The sequence below is a fragment of the Thunnus thynnus genome, chromosome 1 (genome assembly GCF_963924715.1).
Source record: "Thunnus thynnus chromosome 1, fThuThy2.1, whole genome shotgun sequence".
Taxonomy (NCBI): Eukaryota; Metazoa; Chordata; class Actinopteri; order Scombriformes; family Scombridae; genus Thunnus; species Thunnus thynnus.
The window spans coordinates 34,664,741-34,670,406 of record NC_089517.1 but is presented as its reverse complement, the minus strand read 5'-3'; the positions used below and the strand labels follow the sequence as shown (position 1 = coordinate 34,670,406).

The following is a 5,666-nucleotide window of genomic DNA, read 5'->3' as shown; positions in this document are numbered from 1 at the left end:
GCGTCTCATAGTCAAGCTTAGTTCTTCTCCAACAACTCCAGAGTTACCAGGGAGTGGTCAGCCTGGGAGCCTTGCGGGTTGATGGTGGGTCCATGGCGTAGAGGATGGAGTTGAGGAATAATCCAGTTCTGTAGAATGGTGAACTAAGAATTATGGACTTTTTTGACTCGATGCCAGGGGTTGGCAAGCTAACCGATGAACACTCTCAGAACGGACTATGCCTCTTCCACTGGTGAGTAGATGTGTGCCATTTTGGTTTGAAACGCCAGCATAGATATTCCCTGAGCTGACAGGCTGGTCTGTGTGTGACGCAGGGCGTGTGTGCTTAAAGGCGCCAATCGCTACAAAATTAAACCAAACCTAATACTATCAAGCCATAAGAGAGAAAATACTGTATGTGTCTTTGTAAAATGGGTGAAAAGACTCTTTAAGCTTACAAGATAAACTTTCGGTCTTGATGCATTACAATCAACACACTGTTATTACTCCACATGCCACATAAGCGCAAAATCTCTGGTACGATTCCAGCCAGGGACCTTTGTTGCATGTCATACATATCTCTCTCTCCCCTTGTTTCTTGTCTGCCTCTACTGCCCACTATCCAGTAAAGGCAAAAATGCAAAAAAAAAAACAAAAAAAAAATCTTAAAAAAAAAAAAAGTTGTGCTGCAACTAGTCTGAAGTCATTGTGATGGTTGAAGCCTCCAGTCTTGAAATTGTTCAATCCAGTCTGCAAGTTGGGTCCCATCCAGTCAATTAGTGCAAAAAATATTTCAGCTACAAACTTTTTACCATTTTTTCAAGTGATGTGCTTCTATTCTTTAATCTGGTCTGTCAGCAGGAACCTGTACCTCACCAAATTGTCGCTGAAATCGTATGAGTAAAAAGAAGACACATTATCTGCTTTCTTATGAGGAACAGATACTGACAAACTGACAGCTTCCTTTCCAAAATCTTACCTAAAGTAACCTTTCTATGTATGGAACACTTAGGATACTTTTTAAATCACCCATTAAACTGACGAGTTGTGCGGTCAGAGTATGTCACAAGTGGTTCTAACTCATTATCCCATAGTTTTTTTTTCCTTTCTCTCTTTTCAGGGTGAAGGTATATGACAATGTAATTCTCCCTGAGCGTCACAGTGTTTTTACAGCAAATCCATGTCACTAATTAGAGTCATAATTTTAATTTATTTAATTTTTACAAAGCCCTGTTCTCATTACCCCAACACTGACGTTAATCAGCACTCTGATGTATCTGAGGGTGTGCTTGCTGTGTGTATGTGTGTGCGTTGATGTTCCAGCAACAACATCCAGTGTTTGTAGGTCATCCTAATCACCTCCCACTCCGAGACTCCGGGGCAATGTGTTGACCATATCTGTCTGAGGGGAGCACATCACCCAGGAAGCAAAGGTATACAAGGTTACCAGGGTCAGTGTGTGCCATCCAACATTTCACCCAACTTTAAAATGACTCAAGGCTCTAGAAAATATCTCACCCAGCCACACACTAACCTGCGGTCTACGGACAAACAAACACACACAAAATACTTGAGAACACTTTGCTTAATTGATCCTCATTGATCATCAGCGCAAAAATGATTTATTATAATCAAAGCAAGATATAACACTAAATTTTGTCAAGTGGATATTTTAAGGCGCCTGCATAGTTAATAAAATTACACTGAAATTGCTGTAAATGTTTCATGTTTGTCTGTTTATATTCTATGGAGTTTATCTGAGCCTCTAATAGGTTTATAATGTGCTTGCAGTGTAAATTTATGTGGTCAAAAAAAATACAATAATATATTATATATCTATATTAAACTGCACAAAAGACTATTTCTGAGTACCAATATACTGTTTAAATCATTCAGACCCAGTGTCGATTGAAATGGATGTCCAAAACGTATTGGTTTCAGTCAACGAAAATGCACTTTTACAATTTGACATTTGCCAAGTCCCTAAGTAGATTCTATTAATCCAATACATGTCAACTTTTGACACAAGGCCAACATGGCAGAAAGACAAAACAGGAAGTGGAAAAATGCCTTTTCTCTCATTTTTAAACATTCATTTATATACATGGAGCCCTCACTTAATCTTAACTTACTAAATAAATCTTATTAAAAGTAATTTGCAGATTCTGCAAATGCAGATAACACAGAGTTGTTTCAAAATTGAATGTCTATCTCAAAGGACTTCAGCTCTGATAATATTACTCTGCTGGTTTTATGGCGATAGAGCAATTTTTTTTTTAACAAATATTATTTTTTAATGACCAAGATATAGTGGGCCTGCCTATGTGTATAGATATTCACTAAAGTCAAACACATGTTTAAAACAACCAAAAACCTTTAGAATGTTTAAAACATTTTACACTTTAGCCTCATTTTTACATGTATTGTGTTTCAGTATGTGTTCTGAAAGATCAATATTACAACATATATCCAATTAACTGTAATGTAAAATGTACTGCAGACTGTGAGCAAGTGCTCTCTGCAGTATATGCATGACTGAGGCTAAAATTCAATATATCAAAGTCTCAGTTTTCAATTCCTGAAGGTGAATCTTTGTTTACACTCATTAGTCAGTATTGATTTAAGACCTGAGTTTGAACTAATGACTGAGTGTTTGATTTCATTGTTCGCTGCCTGAACATAGAGACACATCTCAAAAGCCCTCTTAGTGCAATGCATTCTCAAAAAATGTTCAATCCACTGCTGACAGAGATTAAAGACCTCCACTATTGTGTCAACCTGGCACATCCGAAAGTGGATAACTGAGACTTAAGTCCACTTCAGCTTAGCTCACCCTGCTGTGATCCAAGATTAGCCACCTTGCAAAGTTAAGACTATTTTAGAATTTAACCCACTTAACCCTAGGCTAACCGGCAGAGAAGAAGGGGGCTTATTTAGTAGCCGTAAGCCACCCAGAAAGAATGTGCTGTGAATTTACAATGTGAGTGGTGCTGATGTGGTATAGCCCCCTCAAAATACAGCATCCTTTCTTACTGATGCTGACTCCCATCTCCAGCATGCTACGATCCAGCTCCTGCCTCCAGCTTTGACAACCTCACTGAGGCTAGAGGGATCCATGTCTCTGTTCCCACAATCTCTGGCTAGAATAGATGTGCTGTGTCATAGCATCAACATCACTCAAATCATAAGACTTTTTTTTTTTTATTATAAACATCATCTACATCCATGTCAGTGGGTCTGTCTGCCTCTCCATCTGTATGGTTTGGAGCGATATCATGTTTGTGTCCCTCTCATCCCTGCAGAGTGATGTGAAATGGCAAGTCGTGAGACTGACAATCCGCTGTGGGCGAGGAGTGTCTGTCATTACAGCAGAACCCAGTTGTTCAGTGTGTGAGTGTGTGTGTATGTTGTTGTGTTGCGGGCTTGTTTGTGTGACTGTATATGAAGGTGTGTATATTCAAGTGTATGTAAGTGTAGCGTCCTCAGTGCTAACCAATAGTAGTAGTAAGACACTAACATCTAACTAGGTCCGATGGGCAATTGTCTTGAATAATTCAGGGAATGAATTAATGTACGGTTGAACAGTGACCAGTTATTGCCTTGACTCATACACAATAATACACAAGACTTTAAGTTTTAAAGAATGGAAAATAAAAAATAAAATAAATCAAATAAGAAAATAAACAGAAATAGTCCGTTGTGGAGGTGGAAAACCTCCAATGAAATGTTCTTTGGTTTACTGAATGTCCCTTTAATCCATAGGAACTCCTTATGATTAAGGAGCTCAAGAGTTCAGTTCCAAGTTGTTTTGTGTTGTATCTGTTCCAAATGTCACTACTATCACTACTACCCGGGTAGGATAATTAGTGTGTGTCTTATCTGTAACCCAATGAAAATGGGTACCACTTTAAATCAGATGTCCTCTGTGGGCAGTTCCTACAGTCTGGCCAACACCGTTTCTCCAACCGGCCACAGGGTCACGGGCTGGGCTCACCATCTCTGATTCTATCTGGTCACAAAAAAACCAACCTACAGGATGCAGGATAATAAGTTATTCAGTTCTCTTTATGTGTCTAAGATGAGATCTCATTAAGTTATTTTCTCCCTCAGAATATCATACATCATATAACCAACAATTAAGGATAAACTTGTACTAAAATGACCATATTTTAACAACTAGTAAATTTTAACATTAACAATTTACCATGACTTTCTTTAAAACAGATGTCTTTTTAACTTTAACAATAATTTATTTACAACTCTATCACATCAACATTAGTATTCTTAAAATAACAGACTGCTTATTATGAATCTCTTATGTCAAAACAATTAATATTTTAACATTTGCCTAAATATTTGCTGTATTGATACATTTTTAAGCACCATTTTAATGTACTGGTAACTTAATCATGAAAATTAAGTAAATTATCCTTTGTGATTCACTTAACATGTATACCTAGCAACCAAAATCGGTTAGATTACCATTTAATGGCATTTCAAAACATTAACGTGCGCAATCCCCATTAAAACATAACGATTTCAATATTAGAAAACAGTGCAATGGTCCTTTACAGTTTTAACACAGTGTCAATAGCTCCATTTGCCAAAGCTAGTGATTAGCTTAGCGATTAGCTTAGCCGTTAGCAGCTAGCGATTAGCGATTAGCAGCAAGCGATCTTTTCAGACTATAAATACAATGATACAGTTGCACCAAAGCATGTAATAAACATTAGACCACATTTTACAATCACCGGTTGGTTTTTATGAAAAGAATCTTGACTCAACAGTAAGTATAATGTAGCTTCCCTTCACAGTGGTTAACAACAATAGACTAGCAGACAACATGGCAACTCACCGGAGTTTCTCAACATCAATAACTTGATAGAAGTTGTTTCCCTCTCGCTCACAGTTGGACCTCTATTAAAAGAGCAACTTATTAGCATTGTTATATGAACATTAATCTGACATTTTATGACTATTTTGCGGTGTTTCATACCAGGAAATGCTCGCTTTCTCTGTTGTTTACATGCTCATACGGAGAATATATTATAAGAGCAGGATACCGGACTAAAAATGGCGCCCACACAGTGCTATGGGACCGCTCGCTTCCGCGTTGTGTGGCCCACTGAATATGCGCAGTAGTGTTTCCACCGCTGGCCCCGCCCGCGAGCTCCCGCCCGGCCCATAGACTTTACATTGTGATGACGTCATCGCTTTTCTCTGCTCAAGGAAAGTTTGACAAACATAAAACCTCCATGGATCAAAAGTTCATAACAGAAAGTGCTGCTGCGGTAAAACAAAGAAGGCACGTGGCTCCCTCAACATAACAGGCGCACAATGTATATGCGCCCCCTTGTGGGAACAACATATAACTACATCTCTAAATCACATATATGGGTTTTGTAGCCCTATAATCCATGTGGGTTACATAAGGACGATAGGGTTTAGTTTTTTCCAACCTGCAAATAAAGCTGAAGTGCTGAAATGTAACCACTGGCACAGCTGGCACCCTCCAACACACTCTGAGGTGCACACAAAGCAAAGTCTGCTACAGCAGCTGGTGTACACAGACACAATTTCAAACTAGTTCATCCATATTTATGTCTGATTGAAACAATGTCACACACTTAAAAGGTGCCCTGTGGAGTTTTCTTGTAAATGAACAAAAGTTATGTTTACATTGAGTG

The 5,666-nt window shown here is 38.4% G+C and overlaps 1 long non-coding RNA gene across 1 annotated transcript; it reads right to left on the bottom strand.

Annotated features, from left to right (window-relative positions):
• Window positions 1–1,582: 1,582 nt before the first annotated feature.
• LOC137187463 (uncharacterized) lies at window positions 1,583–5,086 on the bottom strand. The gene is made up of 3 exons (XR_010929215.1): window positions 4,976–5,086; window positions 4,835–4,896; window positions 1,583–4,008 (listed from the first exon to the last, which is right to left on the bottom strand). It is a non-coding gene; the product is annotated as an uncharacterized lncRNA (long non-coding RNA).
• Between the last annotated feature and the right edge of the window lie 580 nt (window positions 5,087–5,666).